This window comes from Cryptomeria japonica, chromosome 1, assembly GCF_030272615.1.
Source record: "Cryptomeria japonica chromosome 1, Sugi_1.0, whole genome shotgun sequence".
Lineage (NCBI taxonomy): Eukaryota > Viridiplantae > Streptophyta > Pinopsida > Cupressales > Cupressaceae > Cryptomeria > Cryptomeria japonica.
The window spans coordinates 514,764,821-514,785,031 of record NC_081405.1 but is presented as its reverse complement, the minus strand read 5'-3'; positions in this window follow the sequence as shown (position 1 = coordinate 514,785,031).

The window sequence follows — 20,211 nt, the reverse complement described above, 5'->3', positions numbered from 1 at the left end:
CTGATGAGGTCCAATCCTCCCTTCTTTGATGGAAGAGGTACCAGTGCTTTGCTATGTATCCTTACAGTAACAACACCAAGGCGAGATGCGTGATTATGCGTCTCAAGAGCTTCACATCTATCTAGTGGAGACTAGAGGAGGAGAGGATCAGTGTAAGAATTAACATTGCATCTTGGGAGATCTTTTTGGAGAGGTTCAGGGCACGATTCCTCTCACCCCAGTGGAGGCAGTCGCGAGCAGATGAGTTCTATGCTTTGTGCCAGTTTGGGTTGTCAGTGGATCAGTTTGAGCACAAGTTCTATGATCTCAAACAATATGCCAGGATCAACAATGATAAGGCTATGCTTGTACAATACTTCTTGAGGGGTCTTAATGACCACATCAGTGGAGGAGTGAGATTTTTTGAGCCTACTTTAGTAGAGGTAGTTGTGGCAAAAGCCAAGTTGGTAGAGCAAAACCTTAGCCATGCTCATGGTGGCCAGTCTGGAGTTCAGATTGGGAGTGATCCTTTCAGTGGGTCTAGAGGTAGAGGGAATCAATCCCAGACTACTGCATCTCTTAGGGGTCCTTAGGTGCCCACCAAGGGTGGTCAGCAGCAGCAACAGTTGTCGAGACCGAAGTAGTCTTAGGGCCAGTAGCATGGCAACTCTTAGGTCAGAAGAGAAAGTTTTGGAAGAAGGGTAGGAAAACCTTTCCAGGGTAGTCTTCTTAGGGAGCATCTCAGGCCCCTAGAGGGGAGAGCTTTCAGCAATCTAGTGGACCATCTAGAAGTAGAGGACCTAGTAGTGGAGTTTTCTTTACTTGTGGTCAGTTTGGCCACAAGGCCTCTTAGTGTCCTCGACGTTCACATCAGTTAGTTAGTCAAAAGCCAACCACATCAGAGTTGACATTGGGGGATGCAGGTACATCCCATAGAGTATTTGCAGTGGTGGATGACCGCCAGGCTAAGCATCAGAGTACTATGATTGAGACCGTAGGTGTGTTGTGTGGTACCCCTATCTCTATACTTTTTGATTCCAGTGCTGCAGATTCTTTTGTTTCTTCATCCATTGTTGAGCGGTGCGGGCTAGTGTCTACTAAGCAGGCAGATAGGTTGCAAGTAGATCTGGCTATCAGTGTGTGAGTGTTGGTAGATGCCTTCATTCCTAGTTGTGAGTTGGACCTAGGACCTTTTGTCACTTCAGTGGACCTTCGAGTCATTCCTTTGGGGTCCTATTGAGTTTTGTTGGGGATGGATTGGTTATCATCTCACAGTGCTCCTATAGACTATCATTTGAAGACGGTAGAGTGTGTAGATGATCATGGTAGGAGAGTGGGGATCGTTGGAGTTTACCATTTGATATCCTTGCGTATGATTTCTACTATGCAACTTAGGCAGTGCATGTGTCAAGGGTTTCAACTCTTTGCAGTTTCTTTTGAGGATGTGTATGAGGGAGAGAGTCAAGAAATTGCTCTTGATGGTCACCCTATTCTTTGAGAGTATGCGGATGTGTTTCCTTTGGATATTCCCAGTATGCCTCCGAAACGAGACATATATTTTCGCATTGATTTGGTTCCTAGTGCAGAACCTATTTTGAGAGAACCATATCGAATGACTTCTCAAGAGTTGAGTGAGTTGAAGTTGCAAGTTGAGGAGTTGTTGGCCAAGGGGTTCATTCATCCTAGTGTTTCCCCTTGGGGTGTGCTGGTTATCTTCATCAAGAAGAAGGATGGTTCTCTTCGATTATGCATTGATTATCAACAGTTGAATAAGGTAGCCATCCAAAACCGATATCCGTTGCCTTGGATTGATGATCTCTTTTATTAGGTGAAGGGAGCCAAGATGCTCTCCAAGATAGACCTAAAGTCTGGGTATCATCAGTTGCACATTCATGATGTAGACATTCATAAGATGGCATTTCATACTCGTTATGGTCACTATGAGTTCATGATGGTGCCACTTGGGTTAAAGAATGTGCCTTCTATGTTCATGAGTCTTATGAATAGGGTTTTTTGCACCTACTTTAACCACTTTGTTCTTGTGTTCTTGGATGACATATTAATTTATTCTAGATCCATGGAAGAGCATGAGGGTCACTTGCGTCAGGTATTGTAGTGCTTGAGGGAGAATCTACTTTTTGCAAACTTGGAAAAGTGTGATTTCTTCCAGTCAGAGGTGAGCTCTCTTGGTCATATAGTTTCGAGAGAAGGTGTATCCTTGGATCCTGCTAAGATCTAAGCCATTGTTGATTGGCCAGTGTCAACCAATGTTTTTGAAGTTTGAAGTTTCATGGGTTTGGTCAGATATTACTGTTGCTTTGTTTAGAGCTTTTCTCGGATAGGCAATGCGATTACTTCTGTTCAGAGGAAAGGGAAGAAGTTTGTTTGGTTAGAGCAGTGTGAATTGGCATTTCATATTTTGAATGAACTCCTTGTTAGTGCTTCAATTTTGGTAGTTCCTGACCCATCAAGAGATTTCATGGTATGCACAGATGCCTCTTTAGAAGGTATAGGTCCGGTGCTTATACAGGATGGATGTGTGGTTGCCTATGAGTCTCACAAACTCAAGGATCACGAGTTGAACTATCCAATTCATGACTTGGAGTTGGTAGTTGTAGTGCATGCGTTTGTTCATTGGAGACATTTCTTGTTGAGGTGTTGGTTTGAGCTGCATAGTGATCGCCGTAGTTTGCAATATATTTTCATGCAGCCAAACTTGAATGCTTGATAGCGAAGATGGATGGAATTTCTCTACGAGTATGATTTTGAGGTTCTTTATATTCAGGGGAAAGAGAATGTAGTGGTAGATGCTTTGAACCATAGGTGACATGTGGTTGTAATATTGTCCCTTGGTGTAGACTTGAGTGAGAGAATTCTTGGAGTTATTCCTCAGGACACCTGGTATTAGGATGTTAGAGTTATGGCGGAGTCTAGAAGACCATTGGAGGGTAGATATTCTAGATATACTCTTGAGTCAGATGACCTTCTTAGACATCTTGGATGGATCTATGTACCTCCTTTGGAGGGTCTTCCCATTTTAATCATGATTGAGGCCCATCATGAACCTTATTCGGCACACCCTGGTGTCAAGAAGATGCACATAGATCTTAGACAGATATATCATTGGGCTGGTATGAAACATGACATTGCTGATTTTGTGTCCAAGTGCTTGGAATGTTAGTGGATGAAGGTGGAGCATTAGCACCCTATAGGGTTTTTACAACCGAATTTGATACAGGATTGGAACTAGGATATCATTTCCATGGATTTCATAGTAGGGCTACCTATTTCTTCACGGCTTCATGATGTCATCATAGTCATTGTTGATATATTGACCAAAGTTGCTCATTTTGTTCATATTCGATCTTCTTACACTGCAACAGTGGTGGCACAAGTCTTTTTGGAAGATGTGGTGAGGTTGCATGGGATTCCAAGGTGGATCATTTTCGATAGAGACCCTATCTTTACATCGGCCTTGTGGACCTCACTTCAACATGCTTTGGGGACCCAATTGAACTTTAGTTCAGTTTATCACCCAAAGACCGATGGTCAAACTAAGCATGCGAATCAAGTCTTGGAGGACATGGTTTGCATGTATGTTATGGATCAGCAGTTGCGTTGGGAGGAATATCTTTACCTTGCGATGTTTGCTTATAATAATGGATATCATAGATCTATAGGCATGTCACCCTTCTAGGCATTGTATGGTCATCCTTACCATACTCCTTTGAGTTGGGATCAGTTGGAGGATAGGGTATGCTTAGGCTTAGATTTTCTTCATAAGATGGAGCAACAGGTTGAGCAGATTCATGGGTATTTGGTTGCTACCCAGGGAAGGTAGAAGAAGTATGTTGATGCTCATAGAGTCGATCGCTAGTTTTCAATTGGCGACTGCGTTTTCTTGAGAGTGCATCCACTGAAGTATCTGATCTGTTATGGAAAGGGTTCTAAGTTGGCCCCTCATTTTGTAGGCCCTTTTGAGATCCTTGAGAGGATAGGACCTGTTTCCTACCATCTTGCCTTGCCACGGAGTCTATCCCACATCCATGATGTCTGTCATGTTTCTATTCTTCATCCTTATCATTGTGATGTGACCCATGTTCTTGATTGGAACACTTTGCAGGTCAAGGACGAGCAGCTTTCCATGGAGCCCATGTGCATCCTTCAGCATCGGGATTTGGCCCTCAGGGGTCATACCATCGAGCAGGTAAGGGTCCTATGGGACCCCAGGGATGAGTCCTCTGTGACTTGGGAAGAAGTAGTGAAGATGAGAGAGCTTTATTCTTACTTGTTTTAGGCTTCCAGGAGTAAGCCTAGGCTTGGGGGGGAGGATGTAGTAACCCTCCTTGATTAGCCTCTTTTGTATGTTTTGAGTTACTTCAGTGACTGTTCTGTGGAACATTATTGTATTTTGATTCGGATATTATGCGATATTATTTCATGCTTTATCTGGATTTATGGTGTATGATTTTATGCAGTATTTCAGTGCTTATGAGTAATGTTATTCTTTATGGATCATTATAATGGACTGACACTTTTCCCTTATATTGTGATGCATTATTTATATGTTGCATGTTTGCAAGTATTGGGATGCGAGGGGATGATTTTCCTTCACTCACTCTCATGAGATAGGGAACATCATGATTCTCCTTCATCGGTGTGTCTACCATGTCTATATGTATATTTTCTATATGCACATGTGGTTCTTTGGTGCAGGACATGGCAGGTACAAGTACCGGGTAGGTACGGGGTATCAACTCCACCTAGTTTCACAGGTCTAAGTGTGCCTTATATATATATATATATCCGATGGGAGTGGAGGAGATAGTTATTGTACCCTAGCTTGACCATAGTTACGCTCGTGTTAGTGTTGTCAATCGGTTGTGTTTCCTTGTCTGGCTAATATGCATGTCATGGTGCCTTGGTTTGGTCATTTGAGAGTCGTCATTTGATCTGTCTTGGTTTTGTGAGTTTCTATTTATTTAAATGGTTATTTAATTTAAATAGATGATGCTATCTTGTGTTGGCGTAATCATTTAATTAATATGCTTTGTGATTATTGATTTATTTTAATTGATGAATTGCTAGATTAAATGGTTAAATGGCTTAATTTATTGTGTAAAGTTGCATTAATATTTTTTTTGAAATAAATAAATTGCATAGCCATTTAAAAGGGTTAAATGCTTATGTTGAAGGAAGTATTTAGGGAAAGAAGAAAGAAATAAAAGCTTTCCTTTGTATTTTTCCATTTGGCCTTTTTAATTTAATCATTTGAAAGAATTATTATTTTGGGAAAGAAATAAATTTGATTGCCTTTTAGTTTTAAAATATTTAAATTTGATTGGATGAAAAAACTTTAACCTAAAATCTTGGGTTAAAAGACATTTTTGGGCATCAATTTTGGGCATTCACGGCAGGAGAAGAAGATAATTTTTCGAGAGAAAATTATAGAAAAACTTCCTGAAGGAGCTAGATATTCGACCTGACTGCAAGACTAGAGTTTCTTCATCCCTTTTACTTGCTAATTGCTTCAAGGTTGGAGGTTCCCTTCTTGTTTTGAATTTGTTTTGAAATTTTCAATTTGCTTCCTGTGTATGGAAATTTATGTATTCTGCCTATAGATTCTTTTTGGAATATTGAAATGGAAGAAAGATTGCCTAATATAGTTGATTGTGTGATGCTATAAGCATATGGTTGCATTTAGGAAAGGAATTTGTTCATTTCATCTTTGTTGTGTGTTATTTGTTCATAGCAAACAATTTCTTGATTTACCTCTTCTTTGGAAAGAAAGAATTTTAGATTGGGCTTGTTGGTTGCATCCTTGTTTCTATTCTATCATGATTTGGCTAGCTATTCTTTCCAGTGTGTTTATTTCACCATCTACCTTGCTGGTAAACTCTTCCTTGAAATTCTAGAAATTGGCACTGTATGTGTGTGCCCATGAAATAATTCTGGAAATGGAATGTTCCTAGTGGTAAGTGTATACACCCAAAAATGGTTTGAAGATAATTAATTGAATAAGAAATTATTTAATTAATCTCCCTCCCAAATTTAACTGAATTCACTAAGCAATTTGATTAAATTTCTCCTTTCATCTACTTATTAATAAATCTAAGGATTTATTAAATAGGTTCATTTCAATAAACCCCTTTGATTAATTAATTCCTTCCATCCAAATTCATTTCTTCTAATCCCCTAATTAATTAAAACAAATCAAATCAATGAGTTGTTGAGATTAATTAGCCATTTTCCTATTATTTGAATTTCTAAATTCAAATTCTCCTAACTTCTACGGCCCCTAAACCTAACCATTCCTAAACCTAACCCATTCGACCTATCACCATGTCCCCTTTCATCCAACATCTTCTAGAACCTTTGTGACATGTCACTAAGTGTTCCCTTGTTTCTAACTCCTTTTAGAAGCCTCTTGACACTTGTCACCATAGAGATGACAGATGTTCCCTTTAATCCAACCCCTTTGCCAACCTCCTCCAATTTAACCATTGATATCTTCAGATCAATATTGACCGTTGATTCTTGCCACATCACCTCTAGCCTTGGAAATCCTATAAATAAACCTCATTTTGGAGAAATATGGATCCTATCTCATTCTCATTCATGCATTGTTACTATAGGCATCTAGCTTCTAGTTTATCATTCTTAGCAATGTTATCATGCTCAATTTTAGCTTAATTGTATCATAATCTTAGCTCATTTTCTAGATCAATCATGAATTCAGATAGATTAATAATGGTATTCTTGCTAGACCATGCATTTTCATCATTCAAATCCTCCATCTAAGTTTAGTCAAGTCACTAGATATATGCATAATCAGATCTGAGAGCATTTTTCATACTCATATTTATTAGGAGGCAATAAGTCGATTGGCTATGGTTTTGTCTTTCATTTTTTCAATTTACTAACCATTGCTTGTAATGATTTATTGAGTGCATTGTGTTTGTAGGTACAGGTAGACTTCATAGAGCATGACATTTTGGTGCCCACTGTGGGGCAGAAATTATCATTTTCGGCCTCTCAAGATTCAACAAACATTCATCTCTACCGGATCAGAATCAAAATGTCATACGAGTTGATTTTCTAACTCGTAAGAACTACCTTTTAGTCTTGTGCTAAACCTCATCCTATGTCGTACAAGCCCATTTCTTCTATCGTATCAAGTATAAAGGCATGTCGTACGATCTCATTTGTTAGTAAATCTCATATAGTATGAGTTAATTTTCATTGCCGTACGATAGCTGAATTCATTTCATCGAATTTCTATCTACTAAATTTTATGTCATATGAGTCTATTTTTATTCCTGTGCGAAATCTAAATTTGTGTCGTAGTAACTGGAAAATCATGTCGTATGAGTTTCTGCATCTATGACTTTTTGATAAACTGCAAGTTAGTGTTTTTTTATTTTAATCTGAAATTCGCTAACACTAACCGTGACTGGTTTGTGAGATTTTTGGCAGCCTAACTCTTTCATACAGGATGATTGACAAAGAAATGCTTGTCAAAGACAAATTTCAAAACACAATCATGACTACTAACAAATCTATTTTGCAGGTTGCCTATGAATTCAACTAAACTTTGTGTATTCATTAAAGTTTTCTAGGCACATTTCAATTTGGGCTAAAAAAATGAACTATCATGTCTTATGTGTATTTGATGATAGGCGAGTATGCTCTCACCTTTCTTAGGTGATCAGAAAGCTATGCTCATCTTTTTATTTCATTAGTGCATTTCTTTAGCAGGCCTGCCCTCTCGAGGAGTAATAACTTTTAGTCCTTAAGGCCAGTGAGAGGGGAATGACCTAAGTGGGAATGGCTAACACCAAGTAATCCAAACCACTATAAAATAAATGTCTTTTTGATGAAAATAAAAGAAACAACAGTGCTCGGGAATAGCTCTCCTCTGTACCTTCGGGTATATCAAACCTTGGTTTTCAAGGCTGGGAGACCTCTTCATTGAGTTTATATCTTGACGTGCCAAACGGATCCCTTACTAGTGCCAGTTAAAATAGAATCTACCCGATTCACCTCTGAAAGGGTGATAATCTTTGTGCAAGAGAGATAGTAACTCTCCCAAGACACTTGCCATATTGTGCCCCCATTAGTGTTTGGAGTCAGATAATACGGCGTTGAGAATCCATTGCATGAGACTCAGTGGCCATATTCTGATTAGCTATTGGGTGTGTACCTAAGTTAGCAAGCAACAATTTTCATTCTCAGCTAACTTCCTTAGGGTATTAGCATGCTTGGAGCCATTTATCGCATCATGTATTTGCTGTGTATTCATCCCTAAATCGACAAATCAGACATCCAGAAACTAAAAGACATAAGCAAAACATAAAACTTTAGTGATCAAAAGTTCAAACAAGCAAACATTTTATTTCTGCTCTATTATCTGTCATACGAGTTAGGATCTCTTTCGTATGAATCTGTTTGCATAAAATTTTGTTGTGCTACACAACATTTTGTGTCGTACGAGTCATCTATTTTATTGTATGGTTCAAAAAAGTGTGCCGTACGAGTCTCTACTTTTTACATGAAAACTTCTTCTTTTTCATACAAACTCATATCTTGTGTCATTCTAAACTGTATATCCTATCATATGAAACTCTGCATTTGTCAGTCCAGAGTTGTGTCTTACATGCCTGTTTCAAATTTATCATTTTTGCCTGATCAATTTGTAGTAAGCATAAACACCTGTTATTTGTCAGTTTGTGCTTAGATTGTCTCCTTGGTTCACTTGGTCAAGATATCACCAATCAAAATCAAACTCTAGAAGATAAACACCTTAAGATTTTCAAAGTGCTCACCCCCAACAAGTTCAAAATCTAAACATCTCAAAGTGCATTATCACCCTCTTTGATAAACTAATCACTCAAACATAGTCTCTCATCAGGATCAATCATCCTTTATCACAAAACTAAAACGTTTGGTCAGGATAACTTTGTCCCACACCGTAGGATATATCATTCCTACTAGACTTGGTTCTTATCAAATCATCACCATTGCACTTCTAAACCAAAGATCGAAAAACTTGCAAACATTTAAGCACTTGAATTCTCTTTTAGTGTCATACCACTCTATTGACCTAAAATTGACTATTGATCACTTACCCAAAACAACCTTTTGGACAATCGAATCCTAAGAAAAATAACACGTGTATACGCATTCTAACTAGAGCTCAGAGATGAAAGATCGTAGATACTGAAATCGAAACATTGGAAACAAACATAACCATGGAACATGAAAATGAAATACAAGTCGAAGAAGAAATACCAGAACAGAACATTAGAGACATCAAGAAAGATCCCCAATTTGACAAATTTATGCAGAAATTGTTAGAGGAAGAGAATGAAAAATACTTTCTAATGCTAGCCAAATCTGGTGCTACAGTTCCCCAAGATTTTGATGTGAATAAATTGACACAAAAGAAAAGTGACCCTCCACCTAATAATGAACAATATGAGGGCATCTTTGGTCTCCGCATGAATGACACATCAATTCCCAATAACACTAGAACCAATGAAGAAACCGATATACCTAGAAGAGATGAAGTAGAAATCCTGAACAACATTCACTTCAATGAGGATACAAGAAGAGCTAGAGATGAAACAAGAAGAGATCCCAATCCTCCTAGAATGCAAAATCATGGTCATGTAAGAACAAATCATATTGATAATCCTATCATGACTCTCACACAACAATTGCAAGCAATGCAAACACAAATCCAAGAGATACAAAGAGGAAATGTTAGACAATACTCACTTCAAGAAATCTGTCTTTATCCTTTCAACATAAATCTAAACATGATACCATTTCCTATAGGTTTTAAAACTTTGAGATATGAAAAATATGATGGAAGCACTGACCCTCATGATCATATACGAGAATTTTGCATGATGAGTATGGAGTTTGCACATGAGGATACCTACTTAATGAGACTATTTCCGAAAAGCTTAACTGGACTAGCTATGGAATGGTTCTCCAAACTTACACCTGGACTTAGATCTTTTTCAGAATTGGTAGATAAGTTTGTTTCACAATACTCCTACAACATACAACATGTAGTAACAATGCTTGACCTATGTAACACTAAACAAACAAGTGGAGAACCCTTCATGACATTCTTACAATGATGGAGATGCCTAGCATCATGGTATCCTCGTACATTGCCAAAGTACCAAAAAAATGGACATATTCATTGACAACTTAAATGATCAAATGAGTTATTACTTAAAAATGCAAGGAAATAAAAGCTTTGGAGAAATGGTTGATAATGGAATCAGAATGGAAGAATCCATGATAAAGAAGGGTGAGTTGAAAATATACAAAGAAGGAGTCCATCCTCCTAACAACAACAATAACAACAATCACAATGATAAGCCAAATTTTCAGAATAGAAATCGAAATGTCGTCAATGATAGAAGAGTAGATAACAACAATGTGAAACCAAAGCAACTAGTTTTCAATTTATCTACTCACTTGGCAGTAGCACAGTAAAACAACAATCACCAAAGAGCAACTATCAAAACTTTCTTTCGAAGAAAATTCACAAACATTGGTGAACCCTTGGGATCAGCATTAAAGACACTTCTTGCAAACAAATTGATCACTTTACCAGAAGAAAGGAACTACAAACCTCAAATCAAACCACCTTGGTGGAATGATAATGAGTATTGCGATTTCCATCGAAACAAGGGACATCTCACAGATAATTGTCAAAAGTTGAAAAATGTCATACAAGACTTAATTGATAATGGCGTAATAACCATGGATGGACATACAAGAAATGAATCTCATACCACCTTTAAAACTCCACTTCCAAACCATGAGAAAGGCGAGTCATCAACAACAAACAATGGTAAGGGTAAAGCAAAGGTAAACTAAACTCATACATATGATAATGTGGTGAATGTGATTGTAGTTAAAGAAAAACAAAATCAAGAAAACGCTCATGCCATCACAAGAAGCAAAGTCAAAGTTGTTTTTCTAGGTCCTACAACAAACACATCATCCACTACAACAAAACAATGCAATCTAGTAGAACAATTGTTGAAAACACCTACCCAAATATCAATCTTGGAACTTTTAAAGCTTTCACCCACACAAAAAGAAATTCTTGAATGAGCATTAGTAGATACAATAGTTTCCAAAGATCTTGATATCGATCAATTCCAAACCATGGTGGGACACCTCACAACCCCTCATTTCTTCTCATTCACTGATGAATATGACATGTCCTTGCAACATCCTCACAATGCTCCTTTGCATATTGAAGTCCTCATTCACAAAACATGAGTTAAGCATGTTTTAATAGATGATGGAGCTGGCATAAATATCTATTCATTGAGTCTTGTTTATACCTTAGGATATTCAGAAGATGTAGTTGACGTCCAGAAAAGGATCACTATAAAAGCCTAAAATGAAGAAGAACGTTCCTCCAAGGGAATTGTGATACTACCAATCAGAGTGGGACTTATACAAGAAGACATAGCATACTAAATTCTAGACTTGGACCTATCATATAATGTGCTCCTAGGGAGACCATGGATACATGACTTTCAAGATATCCCATCAACCTATCATCAATGTGTCAAATTTCCTTACAAAGGAAAAGAAATCACAATATCCGCAGATGCAAATCCGTTCCAATATTGCAGCAATCTTAAAATGACTCAGGAAGTAATTTTTCCACATAATAGGGAAGCAACATTTTCGAACACACAATCCAAGGAAAAATCATTCGCCTCTATTCTATCAAGTATGGAAAAACAAGTGTAGCTAAGAGATCAAGGGAATGGAGAATACTCAATATCACAATTACCACTTTCTTCTAAATCGTTGGGAAAACCATCAAACTCTAAACAACAACCAATTGTGAAACATCTTCCAATATTTGATGGAGCATTTATTAGTGTTGGAATCTTATCAGAGGAGACAGAAGACAAAGATGTACTATAGTGGCTATACAAAGATGAAGAAGTTCAACAAAAGATCAACAATGTCAGAATACCTACAGAAAAATATGGAAAAGGATTCAACATTCTTCGAAGGATGGGATACACTGGGATAGGCCCTATAGGAAAAAGAAAAGAAGGTATCTCAGAACCTATTGAGCCTCATACTCAACAGACTACAGACAAAATAGGTTTAGGGTATGGACAAGTCACTATACCGGAAGACACATCTTTTAGCCAACAACAAGAGGAATATAAAAATAGAAAAGAACAACTGGCAATTGAAAGGGAAGAAAAATCAGTTAAGCAACAAGCACAAGCAAACACAAAATGGCAAAAGAAACAAGCTTCAAATCAACAAGAGAAACAAACTAAAAACATCTCTCAAGCAGCATTAAATCTCAATCAAACAAGAAATAAGCTAATATAAGTTTAGGAGAACTCACAGAAAAGTTGACAAAAATCAATCTCAGTCCTGAAGAGGTTGAATATGAAAGAAGAAAAAGTATAGCCAGAAAAGTGGAAGAAATGTTATATGACCAAATCTGTAGACTACAAGCTACAAGTGATACAAATTCTAATGAATGGGAATGGGATTCATATCACTCTGAAGAATCAGCTAAAGAAAAATGCTTTGAAGGAGATATGGAAGTCAATATAGTTCACACGTATGCAGGACAAACGTCAGGAACAAGTTCACTTGAATTAGAATCACATTCGGCTAACTTGGACTTAATCGAGGATGATCATGAACTTCTTACTCGAGATCATTCTAATGAGAGTACTATCCTATACATCGACATATATATTGAAAAATTTGATACATCCATCATGACCCTTGAAACCCTTGAAACATACCAACCTAAAGATCCTCTACCTCTAATCCATCCCGAGCTTATCGACTAGGAAAATGAAGAACCTACTGCTATTGATACCTTTTCTGAATGACCAGGCCATATCTATATATCTTAACACAATCGAACCCACAACAACTCTCACCAGGAATGTCAGCAACGCATCTTCTAGTCAAGTGGGTGCCAAATCTCCTAGTCGCAAAAGTGAAAATAAAGAAAAGAATATCAAGTCTAATGTTGAAAACCATTTTTTGGCAACATTAGATGAGGAAAAAGTAAAAACAAAGGACACATCTAATGGTGAAAACCTACTTGAGACACTAGAAGATGGGAGATTTGGTACTTTACCTGAGCACTATCATGAAAGGTCATCCATTTTGATCGAACCAACAGAGGAAGTTAACATTGGTACAACAGAGAAACCAAGGATTCTTCATCCAACAACTTCTTTGTCCAAAGAAGAAATGCAACAATATGTGGAATTCTTCAAACAATAGCAAAAAAAATTTGCTTGGTCATATGAAAACATGCAAGGGTTAGATCCATAGCTTATTATGCATCACTTGAATGTTAGTCCAGGAGCCAAACCAGTCAAACAAAATTTAAGGAAAATGCATCTGCATATCGCTCTCCTAGTCAAGGCAGAACTAAAGAAATTAATGGATGTAGGATTCATCAGACCTGTATCATATCCTTAATGGGTATCCAACATTGTTCCTATTTCAAAACTAGCTAAAAGCATCAGAATATGCATAGATTTCAGAGATCTTAATAATGCATGTCGAAAGGATGACTTTCCTTTGCATAACATTGACATCATTGTAGATTTAATTGTTGGACACTCCATGTTTTCTCTAATGGATGGTTTCTCCATATACAATCAGATCAAAATAGCACCTTGAAGATCAAGAAAAGACAACTTTCACATGCCCATGGGGTTCTTTCTGCTGGAAAGTCATGCCTTTTGAACTCAAGAACGCAGGTGCTACATATCAAAAAGCTATGACAACTATATTTCATGACATGATGCATACATTCATGGAAGACTATGTGGATGACATATTAGCTAAATCCTACAATAGAGAAGAACATATAGATATATTGGAAAAGATATTTGATAGGTTAGAACAATACAAGATAAGGCTAAACCCTAAGAAATGTGCCTTTGGTGTTACTTCACGAAAGCTAATGGGTTACATTGTTTCAGCAAGAGGAATCGATGTAGATCTAGCTAAGGTTAAAGTAATCATGGAAATGGCATCTCCCAAGAACATCAATCAACCAGGATCACTACAAGGAAGACTCCAATCAATCAGAAGATTTGTGGCTCAATTAGCAGACAAATACCAACCATTCACACATCTATTGCACAAACATGTTAATTTTAAATGGGACCATCAATGTAAAGAAACATTCAACAAGGTCAAGGCATATCTCATGCAACTAACTTTTCTAATGTCACCAATTCCAGGAAAACCATTATTACTCTATGTATCAACCACCGAAGCATCATTGGGAGTTTTACTTGCGCAAGAGGATAAGGAAGGAAAAGAATGAGCCATCTACTACATCAGCAAAACACTAGTGGGATATGAGATCAACTATTCATGAATAGAAAAAGCATGCTTCGCAGTAGTTTTTGCTTCTCAAAAACTATGACACTATCTACTATCTCACTTCATCAAGTTGATAGCTAAAATTGATCCTCTGAAGTATTTTCTCAGCAAAGCCACATTGACAAGACGACTAGTAAAATGGATCATGATTCTAAGTGAGTTTGATATCGAATATGTTGACAAAAAAGCTATCAAGGGACAAGTTATTGCAGATCAACTAGTAGACACACCACTTCAAGATGACCATCCTCTACAGATTGAGTTTCCTGATGCTGATATCCTAACAGTCACAACAAAAGCATTGCAACTATACTTTGATGGTTCATATACACAACACGGATCAGGAGCAGGAATTCTATTCATCACACCACAAGGTCATACCATCCCAAAAGCATACAAATTAAGCTTTTCATGCACAAACAATATAGCAGAGTATGAAGCATTGGTTATAGGTATCAAAATGGCTGTAGAATGGAATATAAAACAACTTCAAGTTTTTGGAGACTCTTAGCTCGTCATTAATCAAATCAATGATGACTATCAAACAAAGGACGAAAAATTGATGCCTTATAAAAAGATAGTGGATGATTTGAAGAAGTACTTTGTAGAAATAACTTTTGAGCAGATTCCAAGAAATGAGAATAAAGCAGTAGATGCCATGGCTACACTTGCTTCTCTATTGCAGACACAAGAAAATCAACAACGTTATGAATTCCTAGTTGAAGAGTTGTTTTATCCTACCTTTAATTGTCCGGATTCCCAAACCATCTGTCAGCTTATTGGACATGATTCCTCTCACTACGACCAAACTTACACATACTTGAAATACAATACCTTACCTCCTAATTTATCAAAGAACCAAAAGGGAAACTTTATTTGTCAATCCTCTCATTTTACTCTCGTTGCAAATACTCTATATAAATGAAGTCAAGATGGTACTCTCTTACGATGTCTCGAACAAGAAGAATCTGAGAAGGCATTAAATGAAGTCTATAATAGAATTTGTGGCACTCATTCAAGTGGTCTTACCCTTTCAAAAAAACTCATACGCTTGGGCTACTATTGGCCAACCATGGAACGAGATTCTTTTAAAATAGCAAGAACATGCAAACAATGTCAGATCCATGGGAACTTGATCCACACACTAGCACAAGAACTTCATGCTTTAGCAACATCTTGGCCTTTTTGCCAATGGGGTCTTAATCTAGTAGGAAAGATAAATCCTTCTTCATCTAATGATAACAAATTCATCCTGGTAGCTACTGAATATTTTACAAAATGGATTGAGGTGGTACCTCTCATAAATATCACAGGAAAACAAATTGCTACATTTATCTTGAATTACATCATATGTCGCTATGGAATACCAATGACCATTATCACTGATAATGGGTGACCATTCAAGAACCAAGATGTATAAGAGCTATGTGAGAAGTTAAAAATCTAGCATAGATTATCCACACCATACTATCCACTGGGAAATGGGCAGGTAGAAGAATCTAACAAAACTATTCTGAAAATCCTTAAAAAGACAATGAACAATGCTAGGAAAGATTGGCATATCCAGCTAAACCTTGCTCTATGGGCCTACCGAACCAGTATCTGCACACCGACAAGTGCCACACCTTTTTCTCTTGTATATGGATCAGAAGCCATATTGTTAATCAAAGTAGAGATACCCTCTCTACGTGTGTCACTAAAAGGTCTCATCCCAAATGAAGAACAAAGAGTATCTAGACTACAAGAGTTAGAACTGATCCATGAACGAAGACAAAATGCCTTTGATCATTTAAAGATATATCAACAAAGAATGTGCAGGAGCTATAATCATAAGGTCAAACCAAGAATCTTTCAAGTGGGAGAACTAGTGCTAAAAGAAAATCCACGCAACCACGAAGATCGAGAAAAAAAAGGAAAATTTGAACCAAATTGGTTAGGTCCATTTGTCATCACAATAGTATTTGGGTCAGAAGCATATCAGCTATCAACACAGGACAAAGATCAACTTGAAGAACCTATCAATAGCATGCATCTAAAAAAATTCTGTGTGAAAAAGCAGAAAAATCAAACAGTGAAAAATCAAAAAAATCAAAAACAATGAAAAAGAAGAAAAAATCAAAAACAATGAAAAATCAGAAAAAAGTAAAAAAAAGTGAAACAGTAGAAAATCCAAAAATAATCAAATATCAAAAAAAGTGCAATAAAAACAGATGGTGAAAACTTGGCAAACAGGTGCTATCTGTCGGCTAGCTCTTTTGTCTATTAGTTCATGTATTTTTTTGCTTGCATCCATACATTTTCCATCAACGTGGACCATCATAAAACTTTGGTACATACTCAGGCATCCCAGGTGGCTTTCTCACCATGGTTTGGATCATTGGGTATATCATGACAAATTTGTTTCTAGGCTTGGGGCAAAATCCTACACCTAGCTGGGGGCAAACTCTTGATCATTTTGAGCTTAATCAAATAGGTAGAACAACAATTAGACAACTCTTATCAAGCAAAAACTGATACATATCCAACATTGAACATGAGATCAAATTATCAACTATCAAGCTATCACAAAATTAATCTAAGCACATCAAACACTTTTCAGTGGATAATTTTATTTTGGACAATAATTGTAACATGATTGTTCAACTTTTCTATATTGTTTTTCTCTATCATGATTTTTGAGTGACTCCAAGATGTCATTGACTAGAGGAACAAGGAAGGAACATGATATTTTTCTTGTCTATTGTCTGAAAATTAATCATTAATATGTGCAAATTTGTCTCAGGACATGATCATCAGAATATCATTGAAGACATTTCCAATTTGAGTATTGAAATGATTAATACTGCCCATTTTACGCAAGTAACACTTAAGTCATCTTGGTTCAATTATACCTTGATGCTTGTGCAAACTTGCTATATCAAAATCCAGGAAAATAGTGCTCAGGTCATCATGGCTTAATTATACCATCGATGTTTGCACTCACTTCCCACATTTCAAAATCTCAATGATGACAAAAAATGCAAAATAATCTAGTGAATGGTCTGCTCATTTCATTGCATTTTCATTTTCATTTTAGCTCGCATTTCATTCTTGCATGGGATCCTACAAGCTCCTTTTATCCAAGGTTAAATATATCACAAGAATCATCAAAATATCATCACAAGTGTATACGCAATCAAGCAAATAACTCACATCTCTCTCATGATATTATCTACCTAGCCCAAATCTTATCCTAATCTCAACAGAATCAGCAATCAACATATCCAAATGTTTCTGCAACTTGATATCAACAAATTGCCAGTTCTTTATCTAAATCTACCTTATCAAATCAAATCAATCAATCAAACCTAATGGATTCTATCATGTCTTGTACATGATGTATCCTTCCTGAAACCAGATGTTCTGATCATGTCCTATACAAGATGAATCCTTCCTAAAACTAGATGCTTTGATCATCATTGTCTTAAACAAGATGAATCCTTCCTAAAACCAGATTGAATGTCAATCGTATCAATCTAACCAATCAAGATTTATCAATCTTATCAATATAAGAAATCAAGATAATCAAATAACTCGCATTTTTATCAAACTAAAGTTGCAGAAATCAAATCAAATCTATCGGGATATCAATCTTGCAAAACTCCAAAGATGAATTATCTCAATTGATTTCCCAAGGGGGCATCATCATACCAGAATTTAGTAATCAAGAGTTGGGGCATCCTATCAAATCAATATCAACATCAAAATTAGATTATTCTTTAAATCAACGCGTCATCATAGCTCGCTTCAAAGAGGGGCAAAATGTATACACCTAAAAATGGTTTGAAGATAATTTATTGAATAAGCAATTATTTAATTAATCTCCCTCCCAAATTTAATTGAATTCACTAAGCAATTTGATTAAATTTCCCCTTTCATGTACTTATTAATAAATCTAAGGATTTATTAAATAGGTTCATTTCAATAAACCCCTTTGATTAATTAATTCAAATTAATTAATTACCTCCATCCAAATTCATTTCTTCTAATCCCCTAATTGATTAAAACAAATCAAATCAATGAGTTGTTGAGATTAATTAGCCATTTTCCTATTATTTGAATTTCTAAATTCAAATTCTCCTAACTTCTACCACCCCTAAACCTAACCATTCCTAACCCTAACCCATTCTACCTACCACCATGTCCCCTTTCATCCAACATCTTCTAGAACCTTTGTGACATGTCACTAGGTGTTCCCTTTCATCTAACTCCTTCTAGAAGCCTCTTGACACTTGTCACCATAGAGATGACAGATGTTCCCTTTAATTCAACCCCTTTGCCAACCTCCAATTTAACCATTGATATCTTCAGATCAATCTTGACCATTGATTCTTGCCACATCACCTCTAGCCTTGGAAATCCTATAAATAGACCTCATTTTGGAGCAATATGGATCCCATCTCATTCTCATTCATGCATTGTTACTATAGGCATCTAGCTTCTAGTTTATCATTCTTAGCAATGTTATCATGCTCAATTTTAGCTCATTTTCTAGATCAATCATGAATTCATTTAGCTTAATCATGCTATTCTTGCTAGATCATGCATTTTCATCATTAAAATCCTCCATCTAAGTGTAGTCAAGTCACTAGAAATATGCATATTTAGATTTGAGGGCATTTTTCATACTTGCATTTACTAGGAGGAAATAAGTCGATTGGCTATGGTTTTGTCTCTCATTGTTTCAATTTACTAACCATTGCTTGTAATGATTTATTGAGTGCATTATGTTTATAGGTACAAGCACACTTCACAGAGCACGAGAGTAAGTGTTACCAGTTCGAAGTGGTAAGTATTATCGGTTCGAAGTGGTAAGTGTTACTGATTTGAAGTGGTAAGTGTCACTAGATGGAAGTGGTAAGTGTTACCGGTTCGAAGTGGTAAGTGTTACTAGTTCGAAGTGGTAAGTGTCACCGGTTGGAAATGGTAAGTGTTACCGGTTTGAAGTGGTAAGTGTTACCAGTTCGAAGTGGTAAGTGTTATTGGTTCAAAGTGGTAAGTCTTACTGGTTGGAAGTGGTAAGTGTTACCGGTTGGTAGTGGTAGTGTTACTAGATGGTAGTGACAGTGTTACCAGTGGTAGCAACGCTACCAGTAAGTGGTGTTTGTTTCCTTTGCAGCAGCACAACCGTGGATTGGTTTGACCCCCACTTACCTTTCAGTCCTCATTGGTCTCCAAATCAGTTAGTGCTAAGAACTTAAATTTTATAAATGGAATGTTTAAAGTGGTATTGCATGATGTAATGTGATTTTCATGTGATTCTTATTATGTGGTTAATAAATTTATCAATGAAAATTAAGGCATGAATTAGAGATTCAAATGGGTAAATTTGAAATATTGATTTTGAAATTGATTAGATGTGACTGCTGGAAATGAGTGTTTTATTTAATTTTCAATCAATGATGTTGCAAGTGTCTATGATGCTGATATTTTCAAAGATTGTCTGATTGCAGATTTGATGTATTTAGCTGTCCTTGCAAGTGTTTATTATGATATTTTGGTCTATGGTTCAGTCATCTTGTGGTGGTGTAATTGGTACCTTTGACCAAGTGATATATGTTGGCTCCATTGTCTTAACCATGTAGTGTCTTTGCCTCATGGTTAGTCAAGAGTCAGTATGTCCTTGTTTGACCACTTGATTCTAATAGTGGTGTTATGGTTGTCTACTTTGCTATAGGGTCCTCAAAGAGTGACGATGCTTGTGTAGTGTTCTTTGAGAGAATGGCTTTTGCTTGCAGGTTGCACCCAAAG